Consider the following 13,937-nt stretch of genomic DNA (forward strand, 5'->3'; position numbering starts at 1 on the left):
GCCAGCCTCCCTTCTCCTCCGCCAGGACTGGGGGAAAAAAAAGATCACCCAGCAGGGTGCAGTGGCTTGAGTTTGCTGGTTCCCAAATGCCAGATCCAGGCCAGGCCCAGGGCTAGGTGAGACTCTGACCCGTCCCTGGTGAAATGAGAAAATTTAAGGACAGGCCTGGCATCAACTACTTTCTTACGTCAGGTGTCCTCTTTCATGCAGGATGGTGATAATAGATGGAAATTTTACCGTAGATGCCAGAAAAAGTTGGCGCCCTTACGTCCATCTTCAGAATTTAGGGAAACGTTACAGGCCTGTGAAATCCCCAGACCTGGGAACCTCTGGTTTACTTCCTCTGCAGTGTGAGAAGCACAAGTTGAGTCTGGAGCCTTCGATGAAGCCCGCCGTGCCTGGGGAACCCGGGACGCTGGCGGCATGTGCGTGCTGACCGCACGTGGGGTGGGGTGGGAGCGTGTTCGTTCCCACAAACCGGCTGACTTACGACAGCGGTTCACTCTCTCACGGTCCTGGAGCCAGAAGTCTAAAATCAAGGTGTCGGCAGGGTCCGTTCCTTCTGGAGGCTCCGAGGGAGGGGCTGCTTCATGTCTCTCTCCTCGCTTGGCAGCTGGAAGGCTTGGCGTCCGGCAAGGCTTGGCGTTCCTCGGTTACAGACGCAGGACTCCAGTCTCTGCCTCTGTCATCACAGGACCTTCTCCCCGTGTGTCTTTCTTCTTATGAAGACACCAGTCATTAAGATTTGGGTCACCCGAATCCTGCGTGGTCTCATCTTCACTTGATTACATTTGCAGAGACCCGAGTCCCCAATAAGGCCACAATTCCAGGTTCCAGGTAGACATGAGTTTTGTGGGGACACTGGACCAGGGACCTGAAAGCGGTGGGGGGAGGAAGGCCTGTCTGCCTCGGACATGGCCAAGTGTAGTACTTTGGAGTGTCTGCAGCTGTCTGAGTTAAAATAGGGTTCCCAACAGGGGCTGCTGTGGCCGCCTGTGACTGCAGGGCCCAGATGGCCCCAAGGTCCCCGCTGACATTCCTGCTGGAGGAGACAGATTCATGCAAGGACCCAGGTCCAGGGAGGGAGAGCCGTCACCAGAGCCTGGGCCAGGTCATGTGACGCAGGGGAGGCGACCTTGCCACCCTTCACTCTGACTCCAGAGTCTGTGCTCGGCGTCCTAGACCTGTTTAATATCCTTTAATACAAGTGCCAGAGATGAGTGGATCAGCCCACTTGACCTTTTTGAAAGACAGGCCATCAGCATTTAGTCTTTTGGTGGCACTGGCTAGGACTCCTTAGAGCCGAGAGCCCCTCAGTGTCCTGCACGAGCCCCCAGCCCTGGCTGCGCTCCTTTGGCCTGGAGTGTGGCCCCTCCCAGTAATGACAGGGCCCCCGCCGTTCTGGGCAGTACCGCCAGCGCAGCCTCCGCCTGCTTTGTGGATAACAGGCTGCCTGCCTGTGTGGCAGGAAGGAAGGACCTAGGCTCTTCTCTTCCTCCAGGGACCCTTATCTATTTTGGCAAGAAGGCTCTGTGGTCAGACATTTCTGGGTTAGCATCCCAGCTCCGACACCTCCTAGCCAGTGATTTGGCTCAAGCAAGTCCCAGGGCCTCTCTGAGCCCTGCGGCTCCCCTCCTGTGAAATCGGAATAGTGATTCTAGCCCAGAAAGATGAGCAGACGGCTGTGTGGCTTAGAGGTTGTAACGCCCTTTTGTGAATCGTTCCAGTGCCTAGCACGGAGCCTGGCGCACAGTAGGTGCTCAATAAATACAAGCCAGGTAAGAGCGAGTATCTTGGAGCTTGGAGCGTAAACTTCAGAGCACTCTTGAGACACGGTCCCAGTGTAGAGGTTGTGTAGGCATTTCCTTCCTTCTGAGTGTTGACACAGTTACCTGAGCTGACTGGGGCAGACGTGGAGAGGTCAAGTGTGGTGCAGGTAGCTTTGACGGAGGAAAGATGCTACATCTGGGGCTCTAATTGCTGCCATGATGCATTTAGCAAAATTAGACCTGGGCTTGGCACCATGGGAGGCAGAGCGGTGTGCAGAAGAGCACTGGAGGGGGAGTCTGGCTCGGCAGCCCTGACAGCCCCGTGTGCAGATGCTCACTGCCCCTCATCAGTGCTGCCCAGCCTCCCTGTCTGCTGCAGACCTGGGGCCACTGCTGTCGTTTGGGCCTCTGTCCCACAACCGATGCTGGCTGTGCCGGCCCTCCGGCCTGGGCACCTGCTGTACCCTCTGCCTGGCGTGCCCTCCCCCTGCTCCTCTGCTCAGAGCCGCTTCCTGTTCTGAGACAGGACAGACGGATTGCACATCCCTTTCGCTATGTTTCCACACCCTAGGCGTGCAAAGTGGTGATCGCACTGGGTTGTAGGTGCTGGTTTGAGACTCCTGTGTCTAAACAAGGAGCCCCATTGAGGACAGAGGCTGGCCCTAGTATGTGTTTGAAAATTGAGTGAACAGACGATTGAATGTCCTTGACATACCACTTCTCTGCTCCCGTCCTCGGTTTCCTGTCTCTAAGATATAGGATGTGGACTGGTGGGCTCCCTGGGGCCTTTCTGAGGTCTCTGGTGAGACAGTCACCCTTAAATGAGTGGCTTCAGAGTTCCTCCTGCTCCCAGGAACAGAACGGGAACACAACACCAACTGCACACGTGTGCCAAATGGCCACACTACGCACGGTGCAAAATGTGCATGGAGCGTGGGGGGGGGGGGTTCCGGGTGCTCAGCACAACGTTCCCAGTTAGTGGATTCTGCTGTCTTTGAAAAGGCAGGACCGAGGCAGCCTCGATGGAGTGATTTTAACTGCAGTCGGGCCAACCCTTCCCCACCTGTCCCTCTGCGGGAATTGTCCCCAGGCCAGTGGAGGAAAGGATGTGTGCACCTGCCCCTGCACTCACAGCTCTGTCCCTGCACTTCCGTGTCTGGCCAGGGCTCCTCCTGACGAGGCATACAGCGGGCTCTGCTGGGGTCTGTCCCCCGCTTTCTGCCCTCCAGGCTGGCACCGGATTTCAAACCTCCACCCCTGTTATCACCCAGCTGTGCAGACTTGCCTCTCTGAGCCTCAGTCTGCTGATCTGCAAAATTCAGACAGTCATCCCTCGTGGGAATGAACAAGCGGACGCAAATAGGTGGCCCCGCGTGTGGCCTGGGGCGGGAGCACGTGATACGGTGGCTGTTCTCGGCGTGAGTATTCCTCACTCCAGAGATGGGGACAAAACCAATCAGCAGCCTGCTTGCTGGAGCCAGAAAATGTCTGTTGTCTGAAGAATTTAGTTTTAGAAGACAGGTTTTGGGTCAGAACCTTATTCCCTCAGGAATTTCACGGTTGAGCATGCAGGCATTTTTTATAAGCTTGGTGACCACCCAAGCCATTGAGCCTTCCACGTGGATGTTCCTAGGTCAGGCTTTTCGGGAATCTCTTACACAGCTGGGCTGCCCGTCGCGTCGGCAGCGTCGTTTCCACAGAGCGGGCTCTGTCTGGCTATGAAGAGATGTTTTTCCCTCTTCCTTGGATGCCTGAATGGCAGTCTCCCTCCCGCAGTCCCACAGGCCGACCTGCTTGGAAAACTCCAAAATGGACATCAGAGCGGGGCCTTCCACTCCTACTCGGACTCCCAGCACCCAGAGAGGCTCAAAGAAGTGGGTCGATGGCTGCAGTGACCTGGGAGCCTCCTGAGGCCCCAGGCTGTGGCTGTTGAGGCTGCTGAGCAAATGGAAGAAATCAGAGATCACAGAAAAGACAGCCACTCAGAGTGGCAGCCGAGATCGAGGAGGGCGGCCCGGTGTCTCCAGAAACAGGCCTGCTGGCAGCAAAGCCCCTCAAAGTAGGATGGTTGCTGGAGATGAGCACACAGCAGGCTAGAGGGAGGGCCATGTGGTGAGGAGTGTGGGCTCTGGAACCACACTACCTAACCCCAGATTCCAGCTCTTCCACCAGCACAGCGGGCCTGATCTTTTTATGCCTCAGTTTCCCCCTTCTGTAAGTAGAGATGATAATGTACTATGAGGGGTGAGGAGATTGACATCACTTAAGTGCATTAGAACAAGGCTTGACAAATAAATCAGGGTAAACTGAGGCCCAGAGAGAGCAAAGGACTAGTCTGTGGTCACCCAGCAAGTCACTGGGGCAGCCAGGCTGAAGCTCATGACTTCTAGTCTCGTGGACATGTCCCTCCTCCCCCTTCACCCTCAGTCAGACTCTTTCAACTCTGCCTTTTGCAAAGGAAATCGCGTGACCCTTCAGCCCGCAAAAATTCAGACTGCACAGAATTTCGGAAACCTCTTTGGGCTGGCTGAGAGCCTTGCTGCAATTCTGTTCGGCTGTGAGTTCTTTTCTCCCCCCCCCCTTTTTTTTTCTTTTAAAGCTCCAGAGGGTTTCTCCTTTCCTGTCTCCCCAAATAGAAAAATTAAGCTTTTGGTGAAGGAGTTTGAAGTCTTAGATCCCTACTGTGTGTCCCTGAACCAACCCACCCACCCTGGGCCTCAGTTTCCCCCGCTGTGAAATGGAAAGGTTCCCTCCCCTGACAGGTGGACGGCCCCCACCTGCCATCCTGTGATGGCTCCAGGGACAAGCGAGCCAGGAGGTGCCACCCTGGTGCCACCACGCTGTCGGTCGTGTGAGCACTGACTAAGCAAATGCTGGTGACGCATCCTTCTAGGAAGTGAGGTGAAATCCACCAGAAATGCCTCCCACTTCCGCCCACCTCCTAGTTTCAAAGGTTACTTGAATCATCAGAGTTGCTTGCATTTTTCTCACTCTCCTGTTTCAGCAAAATGCTCCCCAGCCCCTCTGGGTTGAGCCCAGGGTGGCCAGGAGCAGCCCATCTTTGGGCCTCCAGGGTGTCAGAACTGAGGGGCTTGATGGCTTTCTGAGCTCTGCTGGGGACCCCAGCCACGGGCCCTGGATGCCACCAGTGTAGGGTCAGCCCTCTGAACTTCACTCTCCTCATCTGTGAAATGAGATCGCAAGCCCAGTATAGCTGAATTGGGGTCCTGCCCCCTCTCATTCCCCTCTTCCTTCCCACTCACAAGGCCCTGGCTTACCTGGGACCCAGCTGGAGCACAGGAGGTGTTGATATGCCTGAGTCCTCTCTGGCTGTGGACAGCAGAGGGATACTTGGCCAAGCTAGGATGCCTGGAGACAGATGCAGTCTAGCATCCTGACTGCAGCCCTCCCGGCCTTTTGAGGGGGAGCCTGGGGCCCAGAAGGGGAGGGCCTGGAGCAAGGAGGCCGTGGAGCCAAGACGAGCAGCCAGGTTGCTAGACTGTGGGGTGTTGCTTCACCCCCTAGTCCTCCTGTCCTCTATGTGTGGGCCCACTCTGAGGTCAGCCTTGCACCCTCAGGGGCCCAGTCTGTCTTGGCCTGGGAATTCAGAGATGGGTGCCATAGTGGGCCTAGAGCAGGAAGTAGGGGATTCAGGGCTGAGCCCCATCTTGCTACCCCCTAACAGGGGCCTTGGGCTAGTAATGTCCACCCCTGAGCCCCAAAAATGCTGCTCTGCCCACCTCTGAAATTTGTCATGCAGCTTCATGATATGGTACAGGTATAAATTCTTCTGCAGACGTTGAAGAACTATCCAGATGGGAAGAATTTAATATTTGTCACCCACTGGGGCATTTATAGATCCCTTTCTCTCAGACAGTGTCAGATACAGAGTAGGTGCTGGCCCATGCGAGCCGGCGGGGGGGGGGGGGAGGGGGACAAGCAAGTGTTGAATGAATAGGTGACAAAAGTTACTATTTATTAAGCACCTGATACATTTCAGGCCCCACACAGGGAATTTTCCATAAGGTGCTCTGAGCATCACAGCAGCCCTGGGAATATAGATATGTCCCCATTTTACAGATAAGAAAACTGAGGCTCAAAACGTGAAATAACTTACCTAAGGTCACATGGCCAGTGGTTGAGAAAGTTAGAATTCACACCTGGCTCTGACGTTCATGGGTCCCCCCCTCCCCGGGTATGCTGCTAGGTCTTTAACAAAGGGTTCCCTGAGCGAAGGTGGAGGGAGGGACTTGTCCAAAGCCCTGACTTGTAGTATTTGCCAAATTCCATGTTTGATTTCATGCAACCAAAGTGATACCAACTGTCTCACAAAATCCCTGCGAATGTAGCAAGCAGCTCTCCGGAGCCAGTAGCAGCTCCAGTGCACACCCCTCCCCCCCCAAACCTTTGCAAGCCCAAGGAAGGCCACAGCATTAGCAGTGGCCCCCGCCCGGGACAGCAGACTAGAACCAAGCAAATGGTTTGGGTGGGGATACATGGGCCTCCGAACACATCCCCAGCCCTGTTCTACTAGTGTCCCTGGAGCTCCTTGGGTTCTCCGTGTCACACACAGACTCGGGCAGGACGGATGGACCCGGAGACACGTGCCGTACGGCGCCTGGAATGTTAAGGCCTGCCAGCCCCCCCGTGTGCGATATTCCTGCCAGGCCCGGAGCAGAGCCCTGTAAACGCCGGGTTATAATGGACAATAAAAGTCGCTGGAAAATAGTGAGTCTCCTAGGACCACCGGCGTCCCTGCCACACGCCGCCTGCCGGTACCACGAGTCTTGTGATCATGAGGCACGATCGTCGTGTAAATATGTAGGGTCTCTCACCAGCCGCGGGCCAAGATTTATTTTATTGAAACAGCTGGGGGAGGGGGACGGCTCAGGTTCATGGTCCCAGTAACTTTGTGAAATGCTTTGCCATCACTTCCCAGCTCCTAGAGAGTGCTGCAGGAGCCAGTGTGGCCTCTCCCATCCTTCTGAAAGGGGGGATCCCCCAGAGGCCATGGGAGCCTCCTGCCACATCCGCAGGCCCAGGGACCCAGTTGGCCCTGAGACGGGAGTCCCCCGGCATTATTGTGAACAGTTGGTTTGCAGAGTGGGCTGCCGGAAATACTTGCCATTGAATGAGCACTGTTTTTACGATGATAATGGTAATCATCATAGTAGCTGTGGCCACATTTATTGAGCTCTTGTGTGTACCTGGGTCCCGATAGTCCTAGGCTGGTATTTTGCCTGCAAGTCCTCGCTTAACAACCCTAAGAGGTGGGTCCTCCCTGGACCCCTGTTTACAGAAGAGGGAACAGCAGAGGTGACTTCGGGACTGGCCTGAGCTCGCGTGGCCAGGCAGAGGCAGTACAGGATTTGAACTTTGGGCTCTCTGACTGCAGAGCCTGTGCCTCTCCGCCTCCTTATTGCCTGGCCATCTGGTCCCAGGGGGACCCAGTGCCACCACCTCTCTGAAGCCCCCTTGATTTGCTCTGCCCCCCCCCCACCCCGCATCTCCACCACATTTGCTTTTTCCCTGAGGGCAGGAACCCAGTGTGTGCACCGCAGAGGACATCTAGGTGAGCGAGAACTCAGGCCTGCGTTTTCATCCAGGGTCTGTCCCCCTCCAGCTGGGACTCCGGCAAGTCTCAGGCCTCTGAGCCGCAGTCTTCTCAACTGTCAAATGGAGGCACTGTCTGCTTCACAGGGTCGCCTGATGAGCGCACAAGCTGCCAACGCTCCCGAGGGATCTGGCCCAGCACCGGGCACTTTGGGGTACTCTGTGTGTGACCCTGCACATACATACCTCGCCTCCGTGGTTGTGGGTCTGGAAGCCGGGAGGCCTCTGAGCCACGCCCCCATATGCTGTGGCCTGTTGTGAATGGCACAGGCAGTGTTCAGGGGGCTTCTGAAGGTCTGCTAAAGCCAGACAGTGTCCCCTCTGCAATTCCAGACCCAGAAGATCTGGTTTTCCTCCCAGGAATGCTCACGTGATTAGATATGGGATGCCTGAGCTCAGCTGCGGGCCCCAGCAAGTTCTCCATCAGCCTCCTACAAAACGTCAGCACAGAAAAAGCCCCCCCCCCCCGACTGTGGAGCTGACCTGCTGTGCTGTAGGTGGGAAACTGAGGCCCAGACACAGGTTGTGATTTCCCCAGGGTCGAGCAGTCCCGTGAGAGTCCCTGAAGGGCCCTGAGACCCCCTCCCCCCTTCAAGCCACCACGCCACACGCCACAGCTCAGAGCAGAAATCTCCCGCAGCAGTTACAAATGGCCTTGCACTTCCCAGGCCCTGCGTGGGTCAGCGAGGATCTGGGGGGGGGGGGATCACAACGCAGGAAGATACAAACACTGCCATGGTGTGGCCCCAGAAGCTGGCAGGAGGCAGGACTGGATGGAGAAGTGGTGCTCGGCCTCGTGGAGATGGTGCTGGAGGCGCGTGCTGGCTCTGGAGGCCCCGAGAGCCCTGCCGCAGAAGGAGGGGCGGGTGTGCCTGTCTGTCCCCTCTGCGCCACTCTGCCCTCTCGCCCACATCCAGGGTGGACAGGCGGGCAGTGACCAGCAGTGACCGTGAGTGCTGGAGGGCGTGGAGGCTGAGCAGAGTGGACTTAGACTTCTGGAAGTTTCTTGCCCCTCCTCCCGCCCAGGCCCAGGAGGAAGAGGAAGGCTCCCTAGGGTTGGCTCACCCAGTGTGAATCTGTTTTCCCTGGGTGCTGTGCTGCGTCCTGAGGGACAGGAGCACACGAGCCCCCAGAGGCAGGTCTCTGCCCTGGGGAGAATTCCTCTCCAGCAGACAGGAGCTCAGAAGCAGAAGAAAAACAAGGTTTAGACAGAAGGTGCCCAACTCGGGGGCCTGACCCGGCCGATCTGGAGCTTCCTCTGTGAGTCAAGGCTGATGGCACCGACCTAGCCAGGTCACAGAGGACAGTCCTCGAGGCGTGCTGCACGCACCAGGGCCTGGATGGGAGTCCACCGCGCAGGCCCGGGGAAGGCTGGCCTGGGCCCAGCGGCAGCCACCCAGGGGGCCAGCACCTGGCATATGCCCGACAGTTGGGCCCGGCCGGCGGGGAAGGTATGCTGGCAGGTGGCCGAGCCGCAGTGCCAGGATCTGGCTCGGTGTGTCCTCTGGGGCCTCAGCTGCCATATGCCTGTGTCAGTCCTGGGGCTCGGGCTGCAGACGGGGCATTGGAGGGGGGCGGTTTGCATAGGGTAGAGGTGGCTCTTGTTCTGGAGGAGGACGCAGGTGCTGGCCACGGGGGTGTTTTTCAGAGACCGAGGGCTGGGGCCAGCCTGGAGCCTTCCCGACTTCCTCCCATGTACGCACAGGTCTGCGGGCCTCCCCGGCTTTGATCCCACTGTGTCACCTGCCAGAGTTCCCGTCCCCTCTACTCCTAAACCTGCCCGTCGGCGTGGGCCATCTCAGCCTCTACGTGTTGTAAGAAGCTGGCTGGGACCTTGCCTGGCCCAAAGTGAGAATCCGTCAGTCCTTTTCCCGCGGGCACGTTTCACGTTCTTTTCTGGTTTCTGTATCTGAATCTGTGTTCGGAGGTTCTCTCCTGTGGAGACGAGAAGAGCAAGGGGGTTTTGTCTGAGTCATCTCAGGGTTAGCGGCCATCAGCCCAGGGCCTGCACGGAGAGCAGCTGGGAAGCCCTATGGAAGGAAGGGAAGGTAGGAACACCCCAAGTCTTAGTTCCTGGATCTGTGGTCTCATTTGGAGAGTGTCGGGCCTGAATAGGATGTAAGAATAACAGTAACTCCACTGGTTGGGTGTCTGTTATGTGCCAGGCCCACGGTTTTGTACTTTCGATTCATGTGATGTCACAGCCCCGTCCAGCAGTCTACGGTGGTAACACCGCGGCTCAGGCAGCTGGGACATGGCAGAGCCAGGACTCGAACCCATGGCTGCCACCTACCAGAGCTCTCATTGGTCAGGCAACAAGTATTTTTGGCTCAGCTTACAAAGGAAGAGACTAGAAAGGGTTAGGCTTTTAAAGAGACAGCAAGAACTTTTATACTTCTTAGCACTTGCAGGGGCCCCAGTAGGGATGGGCGGGGATGGAGCACAAGGGACACAGGGAGGATACCTTGGCGCTCCCAAAGCCCAGGCTGGTTTAATCCTGCCTGCCGCCGTCAGGGTGCCTGCTTCCGGGTTGGGGGTGAGGGGTTCGTAAAGAGCCTGAACAGCAAACCCCTTTGCCTGAGCAGCGTGGGGTATGGGATGCATTAGGGAGGCTGGGTCTGGGCCAGATGCTGCCACGGCTATGCTCACGGCCCTAGCAAGTCTCTGGTCCTCCAGCCTCAGTTTCCTGGAAGGTAGAATGGGGGAGCAGGACTGGGCCATCCCAGAGTGGATTCTGATGGCGTTCCAAGCCCGCTGGTGTGGGGCACACCTGTGTTTTCTCCTAGACTGGTGGCCGCTGCCGTCAGATTCCCGTCTCTGGTGAGCACAGGGCTCCCTGGTGGCTGTGACAAGTTCCAGTCACCATGGAGGTGGCAGTGGAGCTATTTTTGGAGCAGCGCGTGGTGGGGGAGTTTCCTTTTGGCAGCAACTGGGGATGGGAGTCTTGGGCAGGGGAAGTCCCATACCGAGACAGGGCCGGCCCCTCTTCCTTCACCCGCCCTGGCACAGGGAGGCCACCCAGGTCCCCAGAGGCCCCTGCACCGCACATCCACCCTCTACCCCGAGCTGAGCAGCCCTTCTCCCGAGCCTCTCAGGAGCCACTTTGCAAGGTACTGGCCTTTGCCCTGCCTCCAGCTGCAGGGAACCCCTCACTCTTTCCTGCCGCCTGGGGCCGCCACCTTTGCCCCGAGGGTGTGCCCGGCAAGTGGCAGGGAGGCCGGCACGAGAGGTGTCTGGGGCCTGGGCTCCCGGGGCACCTGACCTGCCTGTGCGTCTGCCACCGCTGCCCGCTCAATTGTCTGCCTGGTGGGGGCTGCCAGCGAGTCAGCACCGTCAGCCTGGCATGACCTTTGTCGCCACCCAGGTCGGGGGTGAGGGCCATTGCCAACAACGGGTTTCACACTGAGTGATTACGGGCTTTGCCAGAACTCCTGAGGTTGGAAGGGAAGCAGAAAAAGCAATCTTTTCCCCCCTCTGGGATGAAGTTGGGCTGCCTGGGCTCATTTCTGATGTCTGAGCAGTGAGTTCTGCACAGAATTTTCTCTCACCAGGAATAGCTATCCCTGGGATTATGGTCATTCTCCTGGGGCCTGGGGCAAACTTTCTATGAACACTCAAGCTGGGGGCTGCTCCACTGGGTTTCCTCCCTCTGTTACTTGTTATCAGGGCTGTGGCCTTGGTCTGGGACAGGATATGGGGTAGAGGAATTTCTCCCTAACACTGTCCGTTCCCTGTGGCCCCTGGAATGAGCTGGCCTGGGGACCCCAGGCTTCTTCTTCCTGGCCTCTGGTGTTTACAGACTGGGTCAGCAGCCATTTACCTGGCCCTCCCTTTGTGGCCTGCTGGGGCCACAGAGGTGAGTGGTTTGGTCTCTGCCTTCAAGGAAATCTCCATCTGAGGAGAGAAAAACATGAGCAGGCAGTGACAACACAGGGACAAATACCGTGATGCCAGGGAGTCACTGACAGGGGGAATCCAGGAGGACTGCTTGGAGGAGGTACCCCAGGTTGGGCTCTGAAGGAGGAGCCAGGTTTGCCTGGAGGCACTTCATTCCGGGGAGGGGGAGTGGAGTCTGCTAAGGCCTTGAGGAGAGAATGAGCTCATTTATCTGAGGGGTAGGGGTCCTCGGCATGGTGGGACTGCCTAAGGGTCTGAAGCTCCCAGCGGGGTGAGATCCCAGCTTCCTCCGGCTCCAGTCTCCAAGGCTTGCCCCATGCACATGAGATTCAAACCCAGACTTTGGAAAGAGTTAGATCTGGATTCAAACACAGGGCTTGCCGTCTACTAGAGCCAGGGGCTTGGTGGGTCACTTATCTGTGCCTCGGTTTCTTCTTCCGTAAAACGGGGTCATTGCAGACATCCCGGCAGGGGTGTGCCGAGGTGCTGCATTTCACTCCTTGGCACAGAGGGGATGCCGGATATCTTCCTCTTCCAAGTGGGTGGGATGAAGCGTGGCCTTCACCTGGTCCCGGAGCCAGAGACCTTCCTGGACAGAAACCAACGGCCTCGTTGCTCCTTTACCTGAAAGATGAGAGGTTTACAGCTCCTGCATTTTTTTTCTTCCAGAATTGAGTTTTATTATCTGAGCAGGAGGAAATGAAAGGTGCTTAGGAACCTTCTCGATTTTATAAAGGCTCTGGGCAGCGGTGCAGTGGGAGGGGAGGTGTGTTTCGAATGGCTCGGTGATTTCTGCCTGAGCTGAGCCCGTGGGAACCCTGCACGTGAGGGTGTGCGTTTCTTGCTGGGGGCTCCAGGCGCAGGCGAGGAACCACCGGCCCTCTACCCCTGACTGGTCAGAAGTTTATGCAGCCAGCTCCCCCCGCCAGGCCCCGGGCTAGACACCGACGGTTTAGAGATGACGGCAGAGATGGGCTCCTGCTCAGAAGGCCCACACAGGAGGAAGAGAAGGTGACCTAGGAAGCAGTGGGTGCCCAAATGGTGGGCTTCAGGAAGAACCCCGCTGTGTGGACACCAGCAGATGCGGAAGGGGACCCTGGGTACTGCCCGACTGCCCCTGCACACCCGCTCTTCGGGGTCCGACTGTTTCTTCTTTATGGGTGGAGACGGCCCAGGCGGGACTTGCTGAGGACCCCACAGGAAGCGTCGAGCCTGAGTAGGACCCAGGATCTGGTCCTGATGTATGTGTGTTACTTTGCCTGTGAAGTCCTTATGACAGTCCTAGGATCCCCGTGGGTGTGTGTGGTTGGGAAGGGGAGGCCCCTCTGCTCCGGGGCCTGGGGTGGGATGGAGGAGTCAGGAAATGCAGGAGGGCAGGCCCCTGCCAGCTGGGCGGAACTTGGACTGCCTTGTGCAGACGCAGGGGCCTCGTGCTGGGGCGCCTTGAGCTGGGAGCGGCAGATTGGGATTTGGGTGTTCGGGGCTGGGGGGGAGACTTCCTGCCGTGGGCTGGAGGTTGGGTTATCAAGCAGGAGATCAGCTGCCGGCCCCTAGGTTCTGCAGGCCCGCCCTGTGAAGAGGCCCCGATGCCCTGGAAGGACGGGGCTGGTCGTGGTCCCGTGTCTTAGAGAAGACAGGCTCCGACGGGTCCTGAAGCTGAGGAATCTGAACAGCACGTGTGGCGCTGGGGTGTGGAGTGAGGGCACGGAGGACCCGTCAGGAAACCAGACACCATCTGCGGCTCATCCCCTATGGCTCCCAGGCCCCCATGACTCTGGCCTGAGATCTGGCTGCTTCCTGTCAAATGATGAATGGGTAACGTCTGCTTATCCCGAGACCAGAAGAGAAGTGGGGCCGGGCTGGGGGGAGGACACAGCAGCCAGAGCCAAACCTCCGGGCCAGAATTCGTTCATTCATTCACTCTTCCAAGGCAGTGTGGGCCGGGGGAGTCCGAAGCTATGCCCAGCACCCGGCTCGTACCTGCTGTATACACGGCGTGCAGCGTCAGTGGGGGGCTGTTACCACGTCCCCCCACCAGCCTGGCCGCGGGGGCAGGACGTTCCTTCCGGCCCAGGCCCTGGCACCAGGACACGAAGTCGGAGGAGCGTCTTCAGTTGCGCACGGCCTTGCTGGTCCGGGAAGCGGGTTTGAATGGCAGCGTTCTCCGATGTGTGGACTCTGGCAAATGCCGTTTCTCCTCACAGCCTCTTTCCTCAGCTGCAAAATGGGAGTGATGGCACCTCCTGGACTGCTTGGGAGACACTCCGATCACTCAGCTCAGGGGAGGCCTGGGGTGGATGTTGTGTGAGGCCGAAGCTGGTCCAGCCTTGACCCCACCGGGGCCGGGCACCAGGAGCCACGGCGTCTCCTTGCTGGGCCTCAGATCTCCACATGCGAAGGGGCCTGAAGGGGTGGGGTGGGCAGGGCTGGCCTGTGGCACCTCTCCTCCGGCAGCAGGCACCGGTCCTAGGCTTCTGCCACCAGGGGCCTGCTGGACAAACGGAAACAGCCCCTGGTGCCCACACCCGATGCCAGTGTGGGGTCACTTAGGGAGGACAGAGAACCGTGGGGGGGCGGTGTAAAGTCACAGAGCTAGTTTTCTGCTTTGGGCAAACAACCCATAAAGCTGTTCACTGCACTGGACAGACGGAGAAGGGG

The 13,937-nt window shown here is 57.9% G+C and overlaps 1 protein-coding gene across 4 annotated transcripts in view; it reads left to right on the top strand.

Moving 5' to 3' along the window:
* Window positions 1-13,937, top strand: part of NEK6 (NIMA related kinase 6) — an 82,992-nt gene that overhangs the window by 19,157 nt on the left and 49,898 nt on the right. Inside the window, exon 1 of one of the 4 annotated variants that reach the window (XM_057313751.1) lies at window positions 10,336-10,492. The exons of the other annotated variants lie outside the window; for them this stretch is intronic. The gene's annotated coding sequence lies outside the window, so the exon portion shown is untranslated. Of the gene's footprint in view, window positions 1-10,335; window positions 10,493-13,937 lie in introns of those variants that run through there. 4 annotated transcript variants of the gene reach the window in all.

This window comes from Ursus arctos, unplaced genomic scaffold (assembly GCF_023065955.2).
Source record: "Ursus arctos isolate Adak ecotype North America unplaced genomic scaffold, UrsArc2.0 scaffold_18, whole genome shotgun sequence".
NCBI lineage: Eukaryota > Metazoa > Chordata > Mammalia > Carnivora > Ursidae > Ursus > Ursus arctos.